The sequence below is a fragment of the Salvelinus namaycush genome, unplaced genomic scaffold (assembly GCF_016432855.1).
Source record: "Salvelinus namaycush isolate Seneca unplaced genomic scaffold, SaNama_1.0 Scaffold363, whole genome shotgun sequence".
Classification (NCBI taxonomy): Eukaryota; Metazoa; Chordata; class Actinopteri; order Salmoniformes; family Salmonidae; genus Salvelinus; species Salvelinus namaycush.
This window is the reverse complement of record NW_024060597.1, coordinates 54540-71743: the sequence shown is the minus strand read 5'-3', so window position 1 is coordinate 71743 and position 17204 is coordinate 54540. Positions and strand designations below refer to the sequence as shown.

The 17204-nt window shown below is 41.2% G+C and overlaps 1 pseudogene; it reads right to left on the bottom strand.

Annotated features, from left to right (window-relative positions):
• Positions 1-17204, bottom strand: part of LOC120040563 — an 88916-nt pseudogene that overhangs the window by 26160 nt on the left and 45552 nt on the right.

The window sequence follows — 17204 nt, the reverse complement described above, 5'->3', positions numbered from 1 at the left end:
GTAACTGGGATAAGCATTTTCTAATGTGTCAAGGGCAGCGTCTGGTTGCTCATCATTACACACCACGGACCAACAAATATTATTTACATTAAAAACATAGGAATCACTACAAAACGTATTGTATGACCTCTTTTACACAATATTAGGCCCAGCCTTTGGAACTGTGGCTTTCCTAGACATGGCTACTATATTGTGATCACTACATCTGATGGATCTGGAAACTGCTTTAAAACACATTTCTGCAGCATTAGTAAAGATATGATCAAAACATGTTGATGATTTCATTCCTCTACTGTTTGTAACTACCCTGGTAGGTTGACTGATAACCTGAACAAGGTTGTAGGCACTGGTTACAGTTTGAAGCTTTCTCTTGAGTGGGCAGCCTGATCACAGCTTTCCTCCAGTATTAGTTCATTAATTACCAGTGTCTGGAGTTTAGTTTGCCTGTTCTACAGTCTTGTAAAGATAGGGGGGGTTGACTGGGACAGGCAATGCAACATCCATAATGTTTTAAGGAAAAGTTTTTGTAAAACAAGCAGCTTACATTGGATCATCTTGAAACTTTCTCTCTAAAGCTAACTTTCATCAAGGTTTTATATGGTCTATTGGTTTCTCTCTTTCCATTGGCAGAATCCTTTTTCAGTGTTATGATATTCATAACATCCATATCCACCAGTCTATCTTCCTGTCAACTAACAGAACTCTGCTGGTTGTCCTGGTAACAGATACAAGTGGGCAGATCTATTGTATTTGTTCAAACTAAACTACAGCACTTACTTTGATGAGTCAAATCTGATCCTTTCTTCTCTTCTCCTCCTCTCACAGTTCCACTCATCCCCGTTGTTTTCCTGCAGTCCACCAGCAGCACAGACAACCTCTTCATACCCAGCAGTAAGGCGCTAACGGGAGAGGCACGACACGGGGACTCCGGGAGGGTGAAAGGGCTAGCGTTGTCCTGGTAACCATAAAGAGGGGACACAGACATATATCATTATGGATGCTGATGTCACTGTTGTCATGAAGTGCTTTACAGAAACGCAGCCCAGACCCCGATAGAGCAAGCTGTATTCTAGAACAAACCAAGCTGTACCATCTGGTGTTCTGATCTGGAGAGATTCTTCTCTGCCCCATCAGCATCAGGATGTTGTTGAGGCTCCCCAGAGGATCCACGATAGTCACGTCTCTCTCCCGTGTGAACGAGAACAGCAAACAGACGTAAACTTAGGACCATCTATTACAATCAAGAGGCATGAATATGTCTAAAATGGCCTTTGTCATCATGATTTTGTCAAATATTGTTTGTGTTGCAAATGTATAGGGTCAATTCCAATTCTCTCCACTGGGATACTCTGCCTCTAACCCTATTACAGGGGCTGAGTCACTGGCTTACTGGTGCTCTTTCATGCCGTCCCTAGGAGGGGTGCGTCACTTGAGTGGGTTGAGTCACTGACGTGATCTTCCTGTCTGGGTTGTGCCGTGGCTGAGATCTTTGTGGGCTATACTCGGCCTTGTCTCAGGATGGTAAGTTGGTGGTTGAAGATATCCCTCTAGTGGTGTGGGGGCTGTGCCTTGGCAAAGTGGGTGGGGTTATATCCTTCCTGTTTGGCCCTGTCCGGGGTATCATCGGAGGGGGCCACAGTGTCTCCTGACCCCTCCTGTCTCAGTCTCCAGTATTTACGCTGCATTAGTTTATGTGTCGGGGGGCTAGGGTCAGTTTGTTATATCTGGAGTACTTCTGTCTTATCCGGTGTCCTGTGTGAATTTAAATATGCTCTCTCTAATTCTCTCTTTCTCTCTCGGAGGACCTGAGCCCTAGGACCATGCCTCAGGACGACCTGACATGATGACTCCTTGCTGTCCCCAGTCCACCTGGCCGTGCTGCTGCTCCAGTTTCAACTGTTCTGCCTGCGGCTATGGAACCCTGACCTGTTCACCGGACGTGCTACCTGTCCCAGACCTGCTGTTTTCAACTCTCTAGAGACCGCAGGAGCGGTAGAGATACTCTTAATGATCGGCTATGAAAAGCCAACTGACATTTACTCCTGAGGTGCTGCACCCTCGACAACTACTGTGATTATTATTATTTGACCATGCTGGTCATTTATGAACATTTGAACATCTTGGCCATGTTCTTTGACAACCTCTTCCCCATCTTCCTCTTTCACTGTAATATCATCCTCTTCTTCTTTCAATGTGATAGCTTCCTCTTCCTCCTTATTCATCCTGAAAGCTTCTTCCTCTCCTTTCATCAGAGCTTCTTTCTCCGCCGAGCTTAGTGAACTCATGCTCCGGTCGATTAGCCTAGTGCATTATCAGTTTACCACATTTGCAAATTTAACAAGCAAATTACGTTTAAATGAACTAGTAGACAAGTAAACAGAATTATATTCAAAACACTAAGAGTAAAATACACAAGATTGGTCTAAAGCGCTTCAATGTTTCGGTTTTAGGTTCGCTAGCAAATCACCACGTTGGTTGAATCAGAAGCCTTTTGTCGCTGTTGAAGAAGCCTCCAGTTCGGTCCACTAGATTATACGTCACACAAGCAGCATCACCTGAAAGACTCAAATCGCCATCTGCTGACTGGGGTGGGTAACGCAGATTGGAAAAATATTAATTACAATGTTTATTCTTGCAAGCAATGTCATGAGAGCTAATAAAAATAAAAAAAACAGATGTTATGTTTTCTCTTACAGCCAATACTTTACTCCAGGGCTGACCTGCCCATTAGGTAGGATTAGGTGACAGATTAAAGAGTTTTAAATTTTATGTCATAGTTATTCTGAACCCACTGCCTGCAAGTCGTCTAAATTAGCCTAAGTGATTTGTATTTTCCTTCAACTTCCTGAAGAGGAAACAGCCCTGAAATGCCCCTGTCTGAGTGCATTTGTCTACCATTATGTTTAGCTGTTGGGCGATTATGCTAATGACAACCATCTTCTGGTTGATAGAAAAGCTTTCCCACAAACCTTGTCAATTAAATGTTAACTACAAAGTAGTCTATGCCTACCTGACAGAATGATATCATGATTATTTGCATCAATCCTGTTGTGATTTGTTCAGCAGACTCTGCAATCACATGTGTGCTACAGAGACACCACAAACCAAGCAAGGCTCTTGCTGGTGCCACTAACATTAAAGGGTATCTACACACAAAAATGAACATTTCTTAGATTTTTCTCAGACTTCAAAAGTGGTCTCCTGATGTGGTTTAAGTATTGTTGTGGACTTAGAACATCCATTGTTGTTGTTTTTCTATTAACAGTGTGATTTAGAGAGAAAAACAGAAAAACAGGGACAAATCAGAAACCTGGAAAAACTAAACTGAGAAAATGTAATTAGGTTAAAAAAAGAAAAGAAAACGGATTTGATAGGGCCCTAAATATTCTATTCAGTTTCTCTCATTACTGGATTATCTAAAGATAGTGTAGAGTAACAGCTGTATCCTGAAGTGACCTTTAACCTCCCTGCTCCTCAATACCTCTTCCTCTGGATCAAAGCTTCAGCCAAGTAGGATACATGATAGTGGCAACACATGGAGTTGGGTTGGATATAGTCATGGTAGGATACATGATAGTGGCAACACATGGAGTTGGGTTGGATATAGTCATGGTAGGATACATGATAGTGACAACACATGGAGTAGGGTTGGATATAGTCATGGTAGGATACATGATAGTGGCAACACATGGAGCTGGGTTGGATATAGTCATGGTAGGATACATGATAGTGGCAACACATGGAGTTGGGTTGGATATAGTCATGGTAGGATACATGATAGTGGCAACACATGGAGTTGGGTTGGATATAGTCATGGTAGGATACATGATAGTGGCAACACATGGAGTTGGGTTGGATATAGTCATGGTAGGATACATGATAGTGGCAACACATGGAGTAGAGTTGGATATAGTCATGGTAGGATACATTGGGCGGCAAGATGTTCTTTACCATTCGGCCATCAGATTTGCCACCAATGCTCCTTATAGGACACCTCACTGCACTCTATACTCCTCTGTAAACTGGTTATCTCTGTATACCAGTCGCAAGACCCACTGGTTTAATGCTTATTTATAAAACGCTCTTAGGCCTCACTCACCCCTATCTAAGATATCTACTGCAGCCCTCATCCTCCACATACAACACCCATTCTGCCAGTCACATTCTGTTAAAGGTCCCCAAAGCACACACATCCCTGGGTCGCTCCTCTTTTCAGTTCGCTGCAGCTAGCGATGGGAACAAGCTGCAAGAAACACTTAAACTGGACAGTTTTATCTCCATCTCTTCATTCAAAGACTCAATCATGGACACTCTTACTGACAGTTGTGGCTGCTTCACGTGATGTATTGTTGTCTCTACCTTCTTGCCTTTGTGCTCTTGTCTGTGCCCAATAATGTTTGTACCATGTTGTCATGTAGTGTTGCTACCATGTTGTTGTCATGTGGTGTTGCTACCATGTTGTCATGTTGTGTTGCTACCATGTTGTTGTCATGTGGTGTTGCAACCATGTGGTGTTGCTACCATGTTGTTGTCATGTTGTGTTACTACCATGTTGTTGTCATGTGGTGTTGCAACCATGTTGTGTTGCTACCATGTTGTGTTACTACCATGTTGTTGTCATGTGGTGTTGCAACCATGTGGTGTTGCTACCATGTTGTTGTCATGTTGTGTTGCTACCATGTTGTTGTCATGTGGTGTTGCAACCATGTTGTGTTGCTGCCATGTGGTGTTGCTACCAGGTTGTTGTTATGTGGTGTTGCTAACATGTTGTTGTTATGTGGTGTTGCTACCATGTTGTTGTTATGTGGTGCTGCTACCATGTTGTGTTGCTACCATATTGTTGTTATATTGTGTTGCTACCATGTAGTGTTGCTACCATGTTGTGTTGCTACCATGTTGTTGTTATATGTTGTTGCTACCATGTTGTGTTGCTACCTTGTTGTTGTCATGTGGTGTTGCTACCATGTTGTTGTTATGTGGTGTTGCTACCATGTTGTTGTTATGTTGGGTTGCTACCATGTTGTTGTTATGTGGTGTTGCTACCATGTTGTGTTGCTACCATGTTGTTGTTATGTGGTGTTGTTACCATGTTGCGTTGCTACCATGTTGTGTTGCTACCATGTTGTTGTTATGTGGGGTTGCAACCATGTTGTTGTCATGTTGTGTTGCTACATGTAATAATAACATGTATGATTTATATAAAGTTCTTTAGTAAAAAAACATTAGTGACATAATTTAGTATTTAATATTACATAGTAAACTTTAATAATTGTAATATGTATGTTTAAATGACTGTACTAAAGTTTTTGAATAAAATAAAAGGTTTGAAAGAAAATGTCATTTACCTTCAATGAAATATATCTCTCTCTCTTTCTCTCCCTCTATCTCTCCCCTTGGCTGGGAATGTTAAGGGTCAAGAAGTTGTGAATCTAGGGGGGCCCTTGCACACAGGGGAACTATATGTATGTAACAGTATAACTTTACGTCCGTCCCCTCGCCCATACCCAGGCGCGAACCAGGGACCCTCTGCACACATCAACAACAGTCACCCATCGTTACCCATCGCTCCACAAAAGCCGCGGCCCTTGCAGAGCAAGGGGAACCACTACTTCAATGTCTCAGAGCAAGTGACGTCAACGACTGAAAGGCTGCTAGCGCGCACCACCGCTAACTAGCTAGCCATTTCACATCGGTTACATGTACACAAAATAACTAACAACCTGGACCCCCAGGTGTCTTTCAAAACATATGTTTTACTAACGACCTAAACAGATAATTTTTACCCTTTTAAAAATAGTTATGGGGGGATGTCCGGGGGATGTCTGTCTTGAAAGGGTCATTGTAATCTTTAAGATGTCCCCTTTACTGATGACCTAAACAGATACATTTTACCCCCCATAAAAGAGTGTCCGAGGGATGTCTCAGTCAACCCCACCAAAATAAGCCCCAGAGGCCTCACACCATCCTCTTTGAAAGGTTAATTGTACTCTTTAACTATGCTTCCTTTACTGACGACCTAAACAGATCACTTTTACCCTTTTAAAAATAGTTGTCAGCTATCCAGATGTAATGGTCAAGAGGTTGTGAACCTAGAGGGGCCCTTGAATACATGTTGTGTTTAGGCAGACATATGTTTTCTGTTTATGAAGGAATAAATGATTGACAGGATATAGACCACAAAATAAAAGATAACTGTATTCTTAACGATGTGCCCTTTACTAATGACTTAAACAGATCATTTTACTCCATGAATAACCTTTTACTGCAGGGGGCTAAATCAGGGGCCTTAAATGCTGCAGAAATGTTATGGTACCCTTCCCCAGATCTGTGCCTCAACACAATCCTGTCTCGGAGCTCTACGGACAATTCCTTCAACCTCATGGCTAGGTTTTTGCTCTGATCTGCACTTTCAACTGTGGAACCTTATATAGACAGGTGTGTGCCTTTCCAAATCATGTCCAATCAATTGAATTTACCACAGGTGGACTCCAATCTAGTTGTAGAAACATCTCAAGGATGATCAATGGAAACAGGATGCACCTGAGCTCAATTATGAGTCTCATATAGCAAAGGGTCTGAATACTTATGTAAATAATTTGTGTGTGTTTAAAACATTTGCAAAAATGTATAAAAAACTTGTTTCCACTTTGTCATTATGGGCTATTATGTGTAGATTGCTGAGAAAATAATTTTATTTAATCCATTTTTGAATAAGGCTGTAACGTAACAAAATGTGAAAAAAGTCAAGGGTTCTGAATACTTTCCAAAGAAACTGTCAGTGATTGAGGAGAGAGCCTCATTGCTATATTCTAATTAAAAACATTGACCCATAAGAGAACACCAGACCAAAGCAATGCATGACCCATATAGAATTAAAACAACATTCATCTTAAAACCTCTTTGGGGTAGTTGGGAAGCTAGCGTCCCATCTGGCCAACATCCGGTGAAATTGCAGAACGCGCAATTAAAAAATACCAAATTCAAATATTTAACATTCTTGAAAATATATGTTATACATCAAAATAAAGATTAAATTCTTGTTAATCCAGCCAAGGTGTCAGATTTCAAAAAGTCTTTACGGCGAAAGCAAACCATGCGATTATCTGAGGACAGCGCCCCGCATACAAATACATAACAAATCATTTTCAACCAGGGAGTTGCGACACGAAAGTCAGAAATAGCGATATAATATATGCCTTACCTTTGAAGATCTTCTTCTGTTGGCACTCGAAAAGGTCCCAGTTACGTCACAAATGGTCCTTTTGTTCGATAAAGTCCTTCTTTATATCCATAAAAACTCAGTTTAGCTGGCGCGCTTCAGTCAATAATCCAATCTGTTTCCCTCCATCAAAATGCATACAAAATGAATCCCAAACGTTACTAATGAACTTTTCCAAACAAGTCAAACAACGTTTATAATCAAACCTTAGGTACCCTAATACGTAAATAAACAATACAATTTAAGACGGAGAAACGTTATTGTCTTTACCGGAGAAAAAGAAAAAAAACCTAGGAACTGCAATTGGGGAGGATTTTGCCTTATTATAATACTGCAAGCCATTGAAATCAGTGGTAGCATTTTTTGGGGGGAGGGGGGGGGGGTTGTCCTAGGGGTTTCGCCTGCCATTTCAGTTCTGTTATACTCACAGACATTATTTTAACAGTTTTAGAAACTTTGGAGTGGTTTCTATCCAAACCTACTAATTATATGCAAATACATAGCTTCTGGACCTGAGTAGCAGGCAGTTTACTTTGGACACGCTTTTCATCCGCACGTCAAAATACCGGCCCCTAGCCCAAAGAGGTTTTTAATGAGTATTAGAATTGAATAAACAAATGTTTGCATAACGAAAGACATGAAAACTGGTGGGAACATTATATTTAGCTAGGATTTCATAAGGCCAGGAAGGTCACTGAGAATAACAATATACAATAGTTAATGTTACTAGTTTAGGGATGAAGAAGGTGAAGGTTCATCAATGTTAAAGATTAATTTTAATTTGACGTGGAAACAATGTTTATTCAACCAGTGGGAGGTTTGTAAATGCCCTCAGGAAAGTGGAATGAGGAAGTCTTCATTGAGACAATGATGAAACAGCAATCTGTGGGCGAGTTGTGGTGGATATTACAAAATAAGGATCTGCTGGAGTCCAAGTCAAACCAAGATTCTTTATTTCTGAGCTCAGAGAGAATAACAGAGTTTGGTATTTTATTAGGATCCCCATTAGCTGTTGCAAAAGCAGCAGCTACTCTTCCTGGGGTCCACACAAAACATGACACATAATACAGCACATCAATAGACAAGAACAGCTCAAGGACAGAACTACATACATTTTGTAAAAGGCACACGTAGACTACATATCAATGCATACACACAAACTATCTATGTGAAATAGAGGAGAGGCGTTGTGCCGCGAGGTGTCTTTGTATTAGCAACTATTAATTATGAGCTTATGTGGTATTAAAGTTAAGGGACATCACTCTGGGCGGGGTGATCCTCAGTAGGGGATAAAAAGTTTCTCCAATTGCAGTACATAAGCCAGCCAGATGTGCAGCCAGACTTATTAGCCACTCCTTTTGCCCCAACTCTTTCAAACATGCAGTTTTTAAATTCCTCATCAACCCATGGAGCCTTAACAGATCTAACAGTCAGTTTCTTAACAGGTACATGTTTATCAATAATTGGAAGAAGCAATTTCATATGGTTTTCCCACAGTCTGAGCTTTTGTAAGCCTTCTCCTCTATGTGCAGTCTCATGTGTTCTTGTTCTGCTTAATTGGTTAAAACTCTTTCCACACGCTCACTCTTTCCACACTGGGAGCAGTGGTAAGGCTTCTCCACTGTGTGTATTCTCTCGTGTTTTTTCAGGTTCCCTGACCTGTTAAAACACTTTCCACACTGGGAGCAGTGGTAAGGCTTCTCCACTGTGTGTATTCTCTCGTGTTTTTTCAGGTTCCCTGACCTGTTAAAACACTTGCCACACTAGGAGCAGTGGTAATGCTTCTCCCCTGTGTGTATTATCTCATGTTCTTTCAGGTGCCCTGACCGGTTGAAACACTTTCCACACTGGGAGCAGTGGTAAGGCTTCTCCCCTGTGTGTATTATCTCATGTTTTTTCAGATCCCCTGACTGGCTGAAAAACTTTCCACACTGGGAGCATTGGTAAGGCTTCTCACCTGTGTGTATTCTCTTGTGTTGTTTCAGGTTCCCTAACTTGTTAAAACACTTGCCACACTGGGAGCAGTGGTAAGGCTTCTCCCCTGTGTGTATTATCTCATGAACTTTCAGGGTCCTTAAATGGTTATAACTCTTTCCACATTGGGAGCAGTGGTAAGGCTTCTCCCCTGTGTGTATTCTCTCGTGTTCTTTCAGGTTCCCTGACCTGTTAAAACACTTGCCACACTGGGAGCAGTGGTAAGGCTTCTCCCCTGTGTGTATTATCTCATGTTCTTTCAGATGACATGACCGGTTGAAACACTTTCCACACTGGGAGCAGTGGTAAGGCTTCTCCACTGAGTGTATTATCTCATGTTTTTTCAGATCCCCTAACTGTTTAAAACACTTGCCACACTGCAAGCATTGGTAAGGCTTCTCCCCTGTGTGTATTTTCTCATGTTTTTTCAGATCCCCTGACCAGTTAAAACTCTTTCCAAACTGCGAGCAGTGGTAAGATTTCTCCCCTGTGTGTATTCTCTCATGTCGGTACAGGTCCCTTAACTGGTTAAAACACTTTCCACAGAGGGAACACTGGTGTCTTCTTGTTGGTTTGGACGTCCCTGGCTCTGGTTCCTCTGAGTCTGGTCTTTCTCCTGCCAAAGACAGAGTGTTTTTAAAAAAAGAGATCTGAATGAAACCTCCACATGATAAATAGGCCTTGCTACGAGGGTAAATCCTAAATCAGATCGCTCAATAAGCTAAGGCCAGTTTTAACAATCTTGGTGTGATTTTAAAACAAATGTTGTAGAGCATCCTGGTAATTACTGATATGTTTACATTACTTATTTTATTCATCCTGTTTTACAAGTCAGAACACAAAAAACTAGACAGTTCTATGACACTAACATCGCTGGATTCCTATCAGCAGGTGGTTCTAAATATATAACTTTCATAGCTGTATGATACAGAATGCGACCTACAGTCGTGGCCAAAAGTTTTGAGAATGACACAAATATTAATTTCCACAAAGTTTGCTGCTTCAATGTCTTCAGATATTTTTGTCAGATGTTACTATGAAATACTGAAGTATAATTACAAGCATTTCATAAGTGTCAAAGGCTTTTATTGGCAATGACATGAAGTTGATGCAAAGAGTCAATATTTGCAGTGTTGACCCTTCTTTTTCAAGACCTCTGCAATCCACCCTGGTGTCAATTAACTTCTGGGCTAAAACATCCTGACTGATGGCAGCCCATTCTTGCATAATCAATGCTTGGAGTTTGTCAGAATTTGTGGGTTTTTGTTTGTCCACCCGCCTCTTGAGGATTGACCACAAGTTCTCAATGGGATTAAGGTCTGGGGAGATTCCTGGCCATGGACCCAAAATATTGATGTTTTGTTCCCCGAGCCACTTATCACATTTGCCTTATGGCAAGGTGCTCCATCATGCTGGAAAAGACATTGTTCGTCACCGAACTGTTACTGGATGGTTGGGAGAAGTTGCTCTCGGAGGATTTGTTGGTGGCATTCCTTATTCATGGCTGTGTTCTTAGGCAACATTGTGAGTGAGCCCACACCCTTGGCTGAAAGCAACCCCACACATGAATGGTCTCAGGATGCTTTACCGTTGGCATGATACAGGACTGATGGAAGCGCTCACCTTGTCTTCTCCGGACAAGCTTTTTTCCAGATGCCCCAAACAATCGAAAAGGGGATTCATCAGAGAAAATGACTTTACCCCAGTCCTCAGCAGTCCAATCCCTGTACCCTTTGCAGAATATCAGTCTGTGTGCAGATGCACTCACACCTGCCTGCTGCCATTCCTGAGCAAGCTCTGTACTGGTGGTGCCCTGATCCCGCTGCTGAATCAACTTTAGGAGACGGTCCTGGCGCTTGCTGGACTTTCTTGGGTTCCCTGAAGCCTTCTTCACAACAATTAAACCGCTCTGAAGCCTTCTTCACAACAATTGAACCGCTCTCCTTGAAGTTCTTGATGATCTGATAAATGGTTGATTTAGGTGCAATCTTACTGGCAGCAATATCCTTGCCTGTGAAGCCTTTTTTGTGCAAAGCAATGATGACGGCACGTGTTTCCTTGCAGGTAACCATGGGTGACAGAGGAAGAACAATGATTCCAAGCACCACCCTCCTTTTGAAGCTTCCAGTTTTGGGGGGGATTCAGTTCATTTGCATGGCAAAGAGGGACTTTGTAATTAATTACAACTCATCTGATCACTCTTCATAACATTCTGGAGTATATGCAAATTGCCATCATACAAACTGAGGCAGCAGACTGTGAAAATTCATATTTGTGTCATTCTCAAAACGTTTGGCCAGAACTTTACACACTTCCTTAAACATAAAATAAGTAAATAAGTAATTTTAAGTGGAAGTCCAAAACTTGTTTTTACGTCGAAGACACAAAGCACATCAGTAAAATCTCCCCGTTGACGAAAGGGTTCGACACATGCTGTTTAAATGGCCCAATTTCTTATTTAGACGTTCACAGATATTCAACATTTTGACTATCGCTGATGTGATATTTTGGGTAAAGTAAAAAATAAAGTGAAATATTTGGCAAGATGTTCCTAAAACTCAGAGTAACTACAATAAATAAAAATATAAATGCAACATGTAAAGGTTTGGATGTTTAATGATCTGAAAAAAAAGATTGCAGAATTTTTTACATCCCTGTTAGTTAACATTTATTCTTTGCCAAGATAATCCATCCACCTGACAGGTGTGGCATATCAAGAAGCTGATCGAACAGCTTGATTATTACACAGGTGTACCTTGTGCTGGGGAGAATAAAAGGCCACTCTAAAATGTGCAGTTTTGTCACACAACACAATGCCACAGATGTCTCAAGTTGAGGGAGCGAGCAATTGGCATTCTGACTGCAATGGGTGGGCGTATGCCCTCCAGGGCCCACCAATGGCTGCGCCCCTGCCCAGTCATGTAAAGTCCATAGATTAGGGCCTAATTTATTTATTTATTTACAATGACTGACTTATATGAACTGTAAATCATTGAAATTGTTGTTTATATTTTGGTTCAGTATACACACACACACATAAAGTGCATTCGTTAAGTATTCAGACCCCTTCACCTTTTCCAAATTTTGTTACATTTCAGCATTGTTCTAAAATTGATTAACAAGATGTTTATCTTTCATTTGCTGTATTGGACTTGTTAATGTGTGAAACATATTTCAAAAAAATATTTTTGGATTTCCCGCAGAATGTTGTCGAGGGGTTCCGCTAGACAGGTTTAAGGGGTATTTGTTTGTAGATTGAATCAGGCTGTAACGTAACAAAATATGGAAAAGTCAAGGGGTCTGAATACTTTCCGAAGGCACTGTATGTAGCCATGTTATGAAGTATGAAAAGGCTTGTTCAGTCACATGTCATGAATTCACTATGACATCATCATATTTATATACATTTTATGGGTTGAAAAGTGTTTTTTTTCTCAGACATAAATAAACAATTCCAGGTGAAAGCCAAAGGCCATAGCTGTAATAAAATAACAAACTGGCAAAGCAGCAGAGTGAGGCCCGCATCCAGCAACGTCACAAGTCACGTTTTGCAGCTGTTTCAGTACAGCACTACAGGGAGAGAGAAAACTCCACTGGACTAGTTTCAATGTATGGAATCACTTCAGAGTTTCTGGATTTTGGGTAAACTTCTCCTTTAACCTCACTAGGGTAGGGGGCAGCATTCGGAATTTTGGATGAAAAGCGTGCCCAAAGTAATCTGCCTGCTACTCAGGCCCAGAAGCTAGGATATGCAATTAGTAGATTTGGATAGAAACCACTCTGAAGTTTCTAAAACTGTTAAAATAATGTCTGTGAGTATAACAGAACTGAAATGGCAGGTGAAAACCTGAGGAAAATCCACCCAGGAAATGCTTTTATTTTGAAATGCCTGTTTTTCCATTGAAAGCCTATCCACCATACAAAGACTTATGACGCAGGTCACTATCTCTATTGTAGAAAAAAGCTGCCTTGAGCAAGGCAGTTAACCTGCAACAACTGCTCCCCGGGCACCGATAACGTGGACGTCGATTAAGGCAGCCCCCGCACCACTCTGATTCAGAGGGGTTGGGTTCAATGCGGAAGACACATTTAGGGTGAATGGATTCAGTTGTGACTGACTAGATATCCCCTTTCCTTTCCCATCCCAGTCCTCCTTTAAGACTCCATAATGTTTCATCATTAGATGCTACAGTCCTCCTTTAAGACTCCATAATGTTTCATCATTAGATGCTACAGTCCTCCTTTAAGATAGATCTTTGATGAAAACCTGCTCCAGAGCAGAACCTGCTGCTTGAACAGAGTTCTGAGTATAGGGTCTGAATACTTAAGTAAATGTAATATTTCAGTTTTGTATTTTTTGATCAATTAGCAAAATTATCAAACAAAAATGTTTGGTATTGTGTTTTTAGAAAAAGGCTGTAATGTAACAAAATGTGGAAAAAGTCAAGGGGTCTGAATACTTTCAGGAGGCACTGTACACTCCGATAGCAACGGCCAATAGCAGACCACTTCCTATATCAGGGACATAGTCGCTCCCGTCTTCCATTTCTTCCATGTGTGAAAGGTAACCTGGATGAATATCATAGAATCAGGGTTCTGTTAGGTAACCTGGTGAATATCATAGAATCAGGGTTCTGTTAGGTAACCTGGTGAATATCATAGAATCAGGGTTCTGTTAGATAACCTGGTGAATATCATAGAATCAGGGTTCTGTTAGGTAACCTGGTGAATATCATAGAATCAGGGTTCTGTTAGGTAACCTGGTGAATATCATAGAGTCAGGGTTCTGTTAGGTAACCTGGTGAATATCATAGAATCAGGGTTCTGTTAGGTAACCTGGTGAATATCATAGAATCAGGGTTCTGTTAGGTAACCTGGTGAATATCATAGAATCAGGGTTCTGTTAGGTAACCTGGTGAATATCATAGAATCAGGGTTCTGTTAGGTAACCTGGTGAATATCATAGAATCAGGGTTCTGTTAGGTAACCTGGTGAATATCATAGAATCAGGGTTCTGTTAGGTAACCTGGTGAATATCATAGAATCAGGGTTCTGTTAGGTAACCTGGTGAATATCATAGAATCAGGGTTCTGTTAGGTAACCTGGTGAATATCATAGAATCAGGGTTCTGTTAGGTAACCTGGTGAATATCATAGAATCAGGGTTCTGTTAGGTAACCTGGTGAATATCATTGAATCAGGGTTCTGTTAGGTAACCTGGTGAATATCATAGAATCAGGGTTCTGTTAGGGAACCTTCAGTTCTATTTCAGTGACTCGTTAGTCTCTCACTTTGGGGATATAGTCAACTACCACAGAGCTCATATACTCTCTGATGCCAAGTCTAGACAGGATCATCCCTCAGAGGTCCCCACTCTACTCACCGTATGTGTAGTGATGTCCAGTCAGTAGAACCTCATGAAGGTACATCACCACAACATGCTGCATTACAGATCTCTTGAACAGAGATGCCTTTGAACAATGCCTATGTTGTAGCCATACCTCTGGTGGATTGAGCCATCAAGACCTCCGGAGGTGTCAGATCCTTGCTACTATAGAACCCCATGAAGGTATGGGGGTGTAACTCATTATACGGATATAATGGCTAAAGTAAAGCAGTTTTAAACAAGATAAATCTAATTTCTATTCTTTCCAGCGGCTCCAACAGCGGAAATGGCCTCAAGCAAAACATAAAAATCCCAGGATGGGACTAGCTGTTTGGGTACTGGGCGTAGGTGACCCTTCATAAAACAACAGATCAGGGGGTGTTCCACTGTATAGTTGTTGCAGCCTAAATGGCAGCCAAATATACATTTATAGTTGAAAAGGTTTTCCTTCGTCAGAAGGCAGAGTAGCTCTGAAACAGAGCAACAAAGGGACTGATTTGTTTCTGATCTCACCATCTGTTAAATACACTGTGCTATAGTAATTATTGTGCTATAGTGAGTGTGTGGCTCTAGAACTCTGAATATAGTTTATTCTCAAGGAGAGCGGTCGCGTGTGTTGAGAAGCAGAGGATCACTGGTTTGAGCCTGGTATGGGGACAGGGACAGTGGAGGAATTTCAACTGTTAGCATCAGTTACACATTTTATTAATAAAGTTAGTCATTTCCAAATGAAACCATGTTCTTTAAGGTCTATATGTTGGAGTTCAGGCTTTACTTGACCTGTTAAAGTAGGAAATGAAATGAACTTTGTCCATTACAGAGACGAAGGTCAAGACAAAAAAAGGAGCTTGTTTTAAAATATATATTTGCCATCTTTAACAAGTTGTGTAGATCAGATGTTAATGAAGCAATACAGACCATATTGAAGTGTCTGGAGTTTAGTTTGTGTGTTCTACAGTCTTGTAAAGATAGGGGCGGTTGACTGGGACAGACAATGTAACATCCATCATGTTTTAAGGAAAAGGTTTTGTAAAACATGCACCTTACATCAGATCATCTTGAAACTTTCTCTCTAAAGCTAACTTCCATCAAGGTTTTATATGGTCTATTGGTTTCTCTCTTTTCATTGGCAGAATCCTTTTCCAGTGTTATATTCATAACATCCATATCCACCAGTCTATCTTCCTGTCAACTAACAGAACTCTGCTGGTTGTCCTGGTAACAGATACCAGTGGGCAGATCTATTGTATTTGTTCAAACTAAACTACAGCACTTACTTTGATGAGTCAAATCTGATCCTTTCTTCTCTTCTCCTCCTCTCACAGTTCCACTCAGCCCCGTTGTTTTCCTGCAGTCCACCAGCAGCACAGACAACCTCTTCATACCCAGCAGTAAGGTGCTACCGGGAGAGGCATGACACGGGGACTCCAGGAGGGAGGAAGGGCTAGCGTTGTCCTGGTAACCATAAAGAGGGGACACAGACACATATCATTATGGATGCTTATGTCACCGCTGTCATGAAGTGCTTTACAGAAACCCAGCCCAGACCCTGATAAAGCAAGCTGTATGTTAGACCAGACCAAGCTGTACCATCTGGTGTTTTGATCTGGAGAGACTCTTCTCTTCCTCGTCAGCAGGATGTTGTTGATGCTCCCCAGAGGATCCACAATAGTCATGTCTCTCTCCTGTGTGAATGAGAACATCAAACAGATAGTGAACTTACGACCGTCTATTATAATCATAGGGTCTTACAAGAGGCATTAATCTCTCTAAACAGGGCCTAAAATGCAAATGTTAAAGGGTCGTTCCACTAAATGGGTCCTTTTGCATCCCTTTGATATTTTAAGTATAAATTATGCTCCAACATTGCATTTTAAAAGCCTGTTATACTAGATGAGATGCACTTTAATGTAGACCACATGGATAATTTAATAAATCTAATTTAAAAGTCCCCAAAATATATGTACCAATGGCAGATTAAAACTAACAAAGGCAGATGGCCCCTTTAACAATTCCTACAGTACTGAACAACATATTCAAGTGTAGAACTTCAGTAGAATGCCCCTTAAAACCCCCACATTAGTTCAACAACGGCATAGTGTGTGACTCTGTTTTTAAGACAGTACTCACTGGTGTTAATCTGATATTCTGTCTCCTCCTCTTTCACTCCCAATTCGTCTTCCTCCACCTTTATTGAGATAGCATCCTCTTCCTCTCTGAAAGGTTCTTCCCCTGTTTCCTCTATAACATCCTCTTCTTCTTTCACGACAATGTTCAGCCTCAGAGCTTCTTTCTGCATACAGCAGACCTCTTCTTCTTTAACGGAGGAGGAGTAGTTTAGTGAGCTCATGATCTGGGATGTTAGAATTAGCGACTAGCCTAACGCTAGGCTCAGTATCAATGTTTAACAACTTTGCAAATTGAACAAGCAAATTAGGTTAAAGTTAACCAGTTGATACGTCAACTGAACTGCGTTTACAACACTGAGATTAGCTAATGTACATTAACATGGTCGAAAGCGTCAATCTTTCAGTTTTATGTTGGCTAGCAAGCTACCAAGGTGGTTGAAAGAGTAGCCGTGTTGTTGTTCCTGAAGAAGCGTCCGGTCCAGTAAATTATACGTCAC